Below are 11,560 nucleotides of genomic sequence, written 5' to 3' on the forward strand. Positions count from 1 at the left end.
ATCGATACCCAAAACTTGAATTGGATTACTTCTTACTGGCTATTACATCAACTTAGATGCTTCATCTGTGTGCTACTATGGTAATTTTAGTGTCTCCACATACCGCAGCAAGCGACATAGCTTTGCAGACGATAGGTATACCCGTTTCAGAGAGAAGAGCGGCCAATGTGACGATCTGGCTTTAAGTCGATTCGCTAACAAATGACGAAAACGGACGGATTTCTCAGTTTTTTACTACATTTGAACACTTTTCACATTCTCCCGTGCAACTCGGCTGCTAGTCCTCCTTTCATGCAGAATCTTAAGGTCCTAGCTCATGTCCAAGGCACCAAAGCCAGCTAAAAAGTCAATAATCGATACCTAGAACTTGAATTGTACTATTTCTTACTGGCTATTACATCAACTTAAAAGGTTCATCTGTGTTCTACTATGGTGCTTTTAGTGTCTCCGCATACCGCAGCACGCGACATAGCTTAGTAGACGATAAGTACAACCGTTTCCGAGAGCAGAGCGGCCAATGTGACGATCTGTCTTTAAGTCGATTCGATAACAAATGACGAAAACGGACGGATTTCTCAGGTTTTTATTACATATGAACACTTTTTACATTCTCCCCTGCAACTCGGCTGCTAGTCCTCCTTTCATGCTGAATCTTAAGGTCCTAGCTCATGTCCAAGGCACCAAAGCCAGCTAAAAAGTCAATAATCGATACCCAAAACTTGAATTGGATTACTTCTTACTGGCTATTACATCAACTTAGAAGCTTTATCTGTGTTCTACTATGGTAATTTTAGTGTCTCCACATACCGCAGCACGCGACATAGCTTTGAAGTCGATAAGTACACCCGTTTCAGAGAGAAGAGCGGCCAATGTGACGATCTAGCTTTAAGTCGATTCGATAACAAATGACGAAAACGGACGGATTTCTCAGGTTTTTACTACATATGAACACTTTTCACATTCTCACGTGCAACTCGGCTGCTAGTCCTCCTTTCATGCAGAATCTTAAGGTCCTAGCTCATGTCCAAGGCACTAAAGCCAGCTAAAAAGTCAATAATCGATATCTAAAACTTGAATTGTACTATTTCTTACTGGCTATTACATCAACTTAGAAGGTTCATCTGTGTTCTACTATGGTGATTTTAGTGTCTCCACATACCGCAGTACGCGACATAGCTTTGCAGACGATAAGTACAACCGTTTCAGAGAGAAGAGCGGCCAATGTGATGATCTGGCTTTAAGTCGATTCGATAACAAATGACGAAAACGGACGGATTTCTCAGGTTTATACTACATATGAAGACTTTTCACATTCTCCCGTGCAACTCGGCTGCTAGTCCTCCTTTCATGCACAATCGTAAGGTCCTAGCTCATGTCCAAGGCACCAAAGCCAGCTAAAAAGTCAATAATCGATACCTAAAACTTGAATTGTAATACTTCTTACTGGCTATTACATTAACTTAGAAGCTTAATCTGTGTTTTACTATGGTGCTTTTAGTGTCTCCGCATACCGCAGCACGCGACATAGCTTAGTAGACGATAAGTACAACCGTATCCGAGAGCAGAGCGGCCAATGTGACGATTTGGTTTTAAGTCGATTCGATAACAAATGACGAAAACGGACGGATTTCTCAGGTTTTTATTACATATGAACACTTTTCACATTCTCCCCTGCAACTCGGCTGCTAGTCCTCCTATCATGCTGAATCTTTAGGTCCTAGATCATGTCCTAGGCACCAAAGCCAGCTAAAAAGTCAATAATCGATACCCAAAACTTGAATTGGATTACTTCTTACTGGCTATTACATCAACTTAGATGCTTCATCTGTTTCCTACTATGGTGATTTTAGTGTCTCCGCATACCGCAACTCGCGACATAGCTTTGCAGACGATAAATACAAGCGTTTCAGAGAGAAGAGCGGCCAATGTGACGATCTGGCTTTAAGTCGATTCGATAACAAATGACGAAAACGGACGAATTTCTCAGGTTTTTACTATATATGAACACTTTTCACATTCTCCCGTGCTACTCGGCTGCTAGTCCTCCTTTCATGCAGAATCTTAAGGTCCTAGCTCATGTCCAAGGCATCAAAGATAGCTAAAAAGTCAATAATCGATACCTAAAACTTGAATTGTACTACTTCTTACTGGCTATTACATCAACTTAGAAGCTTCATCTGTGTTCTACTATGGTGCTTTTAGTGTCTCCGCATACCGCAGCACGCGACATAGCTTAGTAGACGATAAGTACAACCGTTTCCGAGAGCAGAGCGGCCAATGTGACGATCTGGCTTTAAGTCGATTCGATAACAAATGACGAAAACGGACGGATTTCTCAGGTTTTTATTACATATGAACACTTTTCACATTCTCTCGTGCAACTCGGCTGCTAGTCCTCCTTTCATGCTGAATCTTAAGGTCCTAGCTCATGTCCAAGGCACCAAAGCCAGCTAAAAAGTCAATAATCGATACCTAAAACTTGAATTGGATTACTTCTTACTGGCTATTACATCAATTTAGATGCTTCATCTGTTTCCTACTATGGTGATTTTAGTGTCTCCGCATACCGCAGCTCGCGACATAGCTTTGCAGACGATAAATACAAGCGTTTCAGAGAGAAGAGCGGCCAATGTGACGATCTGGCTTTAAGTCGATTCGATAACAAATGACGAAAACGGACGAATTTCTCAGGTTTTTACTACATATGAACACTTTTCACATTCTCCCGTGCTACTCGGCTGCTAGTCCTCCTTTCATGCAGAATCTTAAGGTCCTAGCTCATGTCCAAGGCACCAAAGCTAGCTAAAAAGTCAATAATCGATACCTAAAACTTGAATTGTACGACTTCTTACTGGCTATTACATCAACTTAGAAGCCTCATCTGTGTTCTACTATGCTGCTTGCAGTATCTCAGCATACCGCAGATTGCAACATAGCTTTGCAGACGATAAGTACAAGCGTTTCAGAGAGAAGAGCGGCCAATGTGACGATCTGGCTTTAAGTCGATTCGATAACAAATGACGAAAACGGACGGATTTCTCAGGTTTTTACTACATATGAAGACTTTTCACATTCTCCCATGCAACTCGGCTGCTAGTCCTCCTTTCATGCACAATCGTAAGGTCCTAACTCATGTCCAAGGCACCAAAGCCAGCTAAAAAGTCAATAATCGATACCTAAAACTTGAATTGTAATACTTCTTACTGGCTATTACATTAACTTAGAAGCTTAATCTGTGTTCTACTATGGTGCTTTTAGTGTCTCCGCATACCGCAGCACGCGACATAGCTTAGTAGACGATAAGTACAACCGTTTCCGAGAGCAGAGCGGCCAATGTGACGATCTGGCTTTAAGTCGATTCGATAACAAATGACGAAAACGGACGGATTTCTCAGGTCTTTATTACATATGAACACTTTTCACATTCTCCTGTGCAACTCGGCTGCTAGTCCTCCTTTCATGCTGAATCTTTAGGTCCTAGCTCATGTCCAAGGCACCAAAGCCAGCTAAAAAGTCAATAATCGATACCCAAAACTTGAATTGGATTACTTCTTACTGGCTATTACATCAACTTAGATGCTTCATCTGTTTCCTACTAAGGTGATTTTAGTGTCTCCGCATACCGCAGCTCGCGACATAGCTTTGCAGACGATAAATACAAGCGTTTCAGAGAGAAGAGCGGCCAATGTGACGATCTGGCTTTACGTCGATTCGATAACAAATGACGAAAACGGACGAATTTCTCAGGTTTTTACTACATATGAACACTTTTCACATTCTCTCGTGCTACTCGGCTGCTAGTCCTCCTTTCATGCAGAATCTTAAGGTCCTAGCTCATGTCCAAGGCACCAAAGCCAGCTAAAAAGTCAATAATCGATACCTAAAACTTGAATTGTACTACTTCTTACTGGCTATTACATCAACTTAGAAGCTTCATCTGTGTTCTACTATGGTGCTTTTAGTGTCTCCGCATACCGCAGCACGCGACATAGCTTTGCAGACGATAAGTACAACCGTTTCGGAGAGATGAGCGGCCAATGTGACGATCTGGCTTTAAGTCGATTCCATAACAAATGACGAAAACGGACGGATTTCTCAGGTTTTTACTACATATGAAAACTTTTCACATTCTCCCGTGCAACTCGGCTGCTAGTCCTCCTTTCATGCAGAATCTTAAGGTCCTAGCTCATGTCCAAGGCACCAAAGCCAGCTAAAAGGTAAATAATCGATACCTAAAACTTGAATTGGACTACTTCTTACTGGCTATTACATCAACTTAGAAGCTTCATCTGTGTTCTACTATGGTGCTTTTCCTGTTTCCGCCAACGGCAACACGCGACATAGCTTTGCAGACGATAAGTACAACCGTTTCCGAGAGCAGAGCGGCCAATGTGACGATCTGGCTTTAAGTCGATTCGATAACAAATGACGAAAACGAACGGATTTCTCAGGTTTTTACTACATATGAACACTTTTCACATTTTCCCCTGCAACTCGGCTGCTAGTCCTCCTTTCATGCAGAATCTTAAGGTCCTAGCTCATGTCCAAGGCACCAAAGCCAGCCAAAAAATCAATAATCGATACCTAAAACTTGAATTGGACTACTTCTTACTGGCTATTACATCAACTTAGAAGCGTCATCTGTGTTCTACTATGGTGCTTTTCCTGTTTCCGCCTACGGCAACACGCGACATAGCTTTGCAGACGATAAGTACAACCGTTTCCGAGAGCAGAGCGGCCAATGTGACGATCTGGCTTTAAGTTGAATCGATAACAAATGACGAAATCGGACGAATTTCTCAGGTTTTTACTACATATGAACACTTTTCACATTCTCCCGTGCTATTCGGCTGCTAGTCCTCCTTTCATGCTGAATCTTAAGGTCCTAGCTCATGTCCAAGGCACCAAAGCTAGCTAAAAAGTCAATAATCGATACCTAAAACTTGAATTGTACTACTTCTTACTGGCTATTACATCAACTTAGAAGCTTCATCTGTGTTCTACTATGCTGCTTGTAGTGTCTCAGCATACCGCAGCATGCGACATAGCTTTGCAGACGATAAGTACAACCGTTTCAGAGAGAACAGCGACCAATGTGACGATCTGGCTTTAAGTCGATTCGATAACAAATGACGAAAACGGACGGATTTCTCAGGTATTTTTTTTACATATGAACACTTTTCACATTCTCCCGTGCAACTTGGCTGCTAGTCCTCCTTACATGCAGAATCTTAAGGTCCTAGCTCATGTCCAAGGCACCAAAGCCAGCTAAAAAGTCAATAATCGATACCTAAAACTTGAATTTTACTACTTCTTACTGGCTATTACATCAACTTAGAAGCTTCATCTGTGTTCTACTATGGTGCTTTTAGTGTCTCCACATACCGCAGCACGTGACATAGCTTTGTAGATGATAAGTACAACCGTTTCAGAGAGAAGAGCGGCCAATATGACGATCTGACTTTAAGTCGATTCGATAACAAATGACGAAAACGGACGGATTTCTCAGGTTTTTATTACATATGAACACTTTTCACATTCTCCCGTGCAACTCGGCTGCTAGTCCTCCTTTCATGCAGAATCTTAAGGTCCTAGCTCATGTCCAAGGCATCAAAGCCAGCAAAAAAGTCAATAAACGATACCTAAAACTTTAATTGTACTACTTCTTACTGGCTATTACATCAACTTAGAAGCTTCATCTGTGTTCTACTATGGTGCTTTTGTTGTGTCCACATACAGCAGCACGAGACATAGCTTTGCAGACGATAAGTACAACTTTTTCAGAGAGAAGAGCTTTCAATGTGACGATCTGGCTTTAAGTCGATTCGATAGCAAATGACGAAAACGGACGGATAACTCAGGTTTTTACTACATATGAACACTTTTCACATTCTCCCGTGCAACTCGGCTGCTAGTCCTCCTTCCATGTAGAATCTTAAGGTCCTAGCTCATGTCCAAGGCACCAAAGCCAGCTAAAAAGTCAATAATCGATACCTAAAACTTGAATTGGATTACTTCTTACTGGCTATTACATCAACTTAGATGCTTCATCTGTGTTCTACTATGGTAATTTTAGTTTCTCCACATACCGCAGCACGCGACATAGCTTTGCAGACGATAAGTACAACCGTTTCAGAGAGAATAGCGGCCAATGTGACGATCTGGCTTTAAGTCGATTCGAAAACAAATGACGAAAACGGACGGATTTCTCAGGTTTTTACTACATATGAACACTTTCCACATTTTCCCCTGCAACTCGGCTGCTAGTCCTCCTTTCATGCAGAATCTTAAGGTCCAAGCTCATGTCCAAGGCACCAAAGCCAGCTAAAAAGTCAATAATCGATACCTAAAACTTGAATTGTACTACTTCTTACTGGCTATTACATCAACTTAGAAGCTTGGTCTGTGTTCTACTATTTTGCTTTTAGTGTCTCCACATACCGCAGCACGTGACATAGCTTTGTAGACGATAAGTACAACCGTTTCAGAAAGAAGAACGGCCAATGTGACGATCTGACTTAAAGTCGATTCAATAACAAATGACGAAAACGGACGGATTTCTCAGGTTTTTACTACATATGAACTCTTTTCACATTCTCCCGTGCAACTCGGCTGCTAGTCCTCCTTTCATGCAGAATCTTAAGGTCCTAGCTCATGTCCAAGGCACCAAAGCCAGCTAAAAAGTCAATAATCGATACCTAAAACTTGAATTCTACTACTTCTTACTGGCTATTACATCAACTTAGAAGCTTCATCTGTGTTCTACTATAGTGCTTTTAGTGTCTCCACATACCGCAGCACGCGACATAGCTTTGCAGACGATAAGTACAACCGTTTCTGAGAGTAGAGCGACCAATGTGACGATCTGGCTTTAAGTCGATTCGATAACAAATGACGAAAACGGACGGATTACTCAGGTCTTTACTTCATATGAACACTTTTTACATTCTCCCCTGCAACTCGGCTGCTAGTCCTCCTTTCATGCAGAATCTTAAGGTCCTAGCTTATGTCCAAGGCACCAAGGCTAGCTAAAAAGTCAATAATCGATACCTAAAACGTGAATTGTACTACTTCTTACTGGCTATTACATCAACATAGAAGCTTCATCTGTGTTCTACTAAGCTGCTTGTAGTGTCTCAGCATACCGCAGCATGCGACATAGCTTTGCAGACGATAAGCACAAGGGTTTCAGAGAGAAGAGCGGCCAATGTGACGATCTGGCTTTAAGTCGATTCAATAACAAATGACGAAAACGGACGAATTTCTCAGGTTTTTACTACATATGAACACTTTTCACATTTTCCCGTGCTACTCGGCTGCTAGTCCTCCTTTCATGCAGAATCTTAAGGTCCTATCTCATGTCCAAGGCACCAAAGCTAGCTTAAAAGTCAATAATCGATACCTAAAACTTGAATTGTACTACTTCTTACTGGCTATTACATTAACTTAGAAACTTCATCTGTGTTCTACTATGCTGCTTGTAGTGTCTCAGCATACCGCAGCATACGACATAGCTTTGCAGACGATAAGTACAAGCGTTTCAGAGAGAAGAGCGGCCAATGTGACGATCTGGCTTTAAGTCGATTCGATAACAAATGACGAAAACGAACGAATTTCCCACGTTTTTACTACATATGAACACTTTTCACATTCTCCCCTGCAACTCGGCTGATAGTCCTCCTTCATGCAAAATCTTAATTTCGTAGCTCGTGTCCAAGGCACCAAAGAAGGGTAAAAGTCATTAACCGATACCTAAAACTTTAATTGTACTACTTCTTACTGGCTATTACATCAACTTAGAAGCTTCATCTGTGTTCTACTATGGTGCTTTTATTGTGTCCGCATACCGCAGCACGCGACATAGCTTTGCAGACGATAAGTACAACCGTTTCAGAGAGAAGAGCGGCCAATGTGACGATCTGGCTTTAAGTCTATTCGATAACAAATGACGAAAACGGATGGATTTCGAAGGTTTTTACTACATATGAACACTTTTCACATTCTCCCGTGCAACTCGGCTGCTAGTCCTCCTCATGTCCAAGGCACCAAAGCCAGCTAAAAAGTCAATAATCGATACCTAAAACTAGAATTGTACTACTTCTTACTGGCTATTACATCAACTTAGAAGCTTCATCTGTGTTCTACTATGGTGCTTTTAGTGTCTCCGCATACCGCAGCACGCGACATAGCTTTGCAGACGATAAGTACAAGTGTTTCAGACAGAAAAGCGGCCAATGTGACGATCTGGCTTTAAGTCGATTCGATAACAAATGACGAAAATGGACGGATTTCTCAGGTTTTTACTACATATGAACACTTCACATACTCCCGTGCAACGCGGCCGCTAGTCCTCGTTTCATGCAGAATCATAAGGTCCTAGCTCATGTCCAAGGCACCAAAGCCAGCTAAAAAGTAAATAATCGATACCTAAATCTTAAATTGGACTACTTCTTACTGGCTATTACATCAACTTAGAAGCATCATTTGTGTTCTACTATGGTGCTTTTAGTGTCTCCGCATATCGCAGCACGCGACATAGCTTTGTAGACGATAAGTACAACCGTTTCAGAGAGAAGAGCGGCCAATGTGACGATCTGGCTTTAAGTCGATTCGATAACAAATGACGAAAACGGACCGATTTCTCAGGTTTTTACTACATATGAACACTTTTCACATTCTCCCTTGTAACTAGGCTGCTAGTCCTCCTTTCATGCATAATCTTATAGTCCTAGCTCATGTCCAAGGCACCAAAGCCAGCTAAAAAGTCAATAATCAATACCTAAAACTTGAATTGTACTACTTCTTACTGGCTATTACATCAACTTAGAAGCTTCATCTGTGTTCTACTATGGTGCTTTTAGTGTCTCCGCATACCGCAGCACGCGACATAGCTTTGCAATCGTTAAGTACAACCGTTTCAGAGTGAAGGGCGGCTAATGTGACGATCTGGCTTTAAGACAATTCGATAACAAATGACGAAAACGGACGGATTTCTCGGGTTTTTACTACATATGAACACTTTTCACATTCTCCCATGCAAATCGGCTGCTAGTCCTCCTTTCATGCAGAATGTTAAGGTCCTAGCTCATGTCCAAGGCACCAAAGCCACCTAAAAAGTCAATAGTCGATACCTAAAACTTGAATTGTACTACTTCTTCCTGGCTATTACGTCAAATTAGAAGCTTCATCTGTGTTCTACTATGGTGCTTTTATTGTCTCCGCATACCGCAGCATTCGACATAGCTTTGCAGACGATAAGTACAACCGTTTCAGAGAGAAGAGCGGCTAATGTGACGATCTGGCTTTAAGTCGATTGGATAACAAATGACGAAAACGGACGAATTTCTTAGGTTTTTACTACATATGAACACTTTTCACATTCTCCCGTGCAACTCGGCTGCTAGTCCTCCTTTCATGCAGAATCTTAAGGTCCTAGCTCATGACCAAGGCACCAAAGCCAGCTAAAAAGTCAATAATCAATACCTAAAACTTGAATTGTACTACTTCTTACTGGCTATTACATCAACTTAGAAGCTTCATCTGTGTTCTACTATGGTGCTTTTAGTGCCTCCGCATACCGCAGCACGCGACATAGCATTGCAGACGATAAGTACAAGCGTTTCAGAGAGAAGAGCGGCCAATTTGACGATCTGGCTTTAAGTCGATCGATAACAAATGACGAAAACGGACGGATGTCTCAGGTTTTTACTACATATGAACACTTTTCACATTCTCCCGTGCTACTCGGCTGATAGTCCTCCTTCATGCAAAATCTTAATTTCCTAGAACGTGTCCAAGGCACCAAAGAAGGGTAAAAAGTCATTAACTGATACCTAAAACTTTAATTGTACTGCTTCTTACTGGCTATTACATCAACATAGAAGCTTCATCTGGGTTCTACTATGGTGCTTTTAATGTGTCCGCATACCGCAGCACGCGACATAGTTTTGCAGACGATAAGTACAACCGTTTCAGAGAGAAGAGCGGCCAATGTGACGATCTGGCTTTAAGTCGATTCGATAACAAATGACGAAAACGGACGGATGTCTCAGGTTTTCAATACATATGAACACTTTTCACATTCTCCCGTGCAACTGGGCTGCTAGTCCTCCTTTTATGCAGAATCTTAAAGTCCTAGCTCATGTCCAAGGCACCAAAGCCAGCTAAAAAGTTAATAATCGATACCTAAAACTTGAATGGTATTACTTCTTACTGGCTATTACAGCAACTTAGAAGGTTCATCTGTGTTCTACTATGGTGATTTTAGTGTTTCCGCATACCGCAGCACGCGACATAGCTTTGCAGACGATAAGTACAAGTGTTTCAGAGAGAAGAGCGGCCAATGTGACGATCTGGCTTTAAGTCGATTCGATAACAAATGACGAAAACGGACCGATTTCTCAGGTTCTTACTACAAATGATTACTTTTCACATTCTCCCTTGCAACTCGGCTGCTAGTCCTCCTTTCATGCGGAATCTTAAGGTCCTAGCTCATGTCCAAGGCACCAAAGCCAGCTAAAAAGTCAATAATCAATACCTAAAACTTGAATTGTACTACTTCTTCCTGGCTATTACATCAACTTAGAAGCTTCATCTGTGTTCTACTATGGTGCTTTTAGTGTCTCCGCATACCGCAGCACGCGACACAGCTTTGCAGACGATAAGTACAACCGTTTCAGAGAGAAAAGCGGCCAATGTGACGATCTGGCTTTAAGTCGATTCGATAACAAATGACGAATACAGACGGATGTCTCAGGTTTTTAATACATATGAACACTTTTCACATTCTCCCGTGCAACTGGGCTGCTAGACATCCTTTTATGCAGAATCTTAAAGTCCTAGCTGATGTCCAAGGCACCAAAGCCAGCTAAAAAGTCAATAATCGATACCTAAATCTCTAATTGGTCTACTTCTTCCTGGCTATTACATCAACTTAGAAGCTCCATCTGTGTTCTACTATGGTGCTTTTCTGTTTCCGCCTACGGCAACACGCGACATAGCTTTGCAGACGATAAGTACAACCGTTTCTGAGAGCAGAGCGACCAATGTGACGATCTGGCTTTAAGTCGATTCGATAACAAATGACGAAAACGGACGGATTACTCAGGTCTTTACATCATATGAACACTTTTTACATTCTCCCCTGCAACTCGGCTGCTAGTCCTCCTTTCATGCAGAATCTTAAGGTCCTAGCTCATGTCCAAGGCACCAAAGCTAGCTAAAAAGTCAATAATCGATACCTAAAACGTGAATTGTACTACTTCTTACTGGCTATTACATCAACATAGAAGCTTCATCTGTGTTCTACTATGCTGCTTGTAGTGTCTCAGCATACCGCAGCATGCGACATAGCTTTGCAGACGATAAGTACAAGCGTTTCAGAGAGAAGAGCGGCCAATGTGACGATCTGGCTTTAAGTCGATTCGATAACAAATGACGAAAACGGACGAATTTCTCAGGTTTTTACTACATATGAACACTTTTCACATTTTCCCGTGCTACTCGGCTGCTAGTCCTCCTTTCATGCAGAATCTTAAGGTCCTAGCTCATGTCCAAGGCA

Source organism: Schistocerca gregaria, unplaced genomic scaffold, assembly GCF_023897955.1.
Source record: "Schistocerca gregaria isolate iqSchGreg1 unplaced genomic scaffold, iqSchGreg1.2 ptg000043l, whole genome shotgun sequence".
NCBI lineage: Eukaryota > Metazoa > Arthropoda > Insecta > Orthoptera > Acrididae > Schistocerca > Schistocerca gregaria.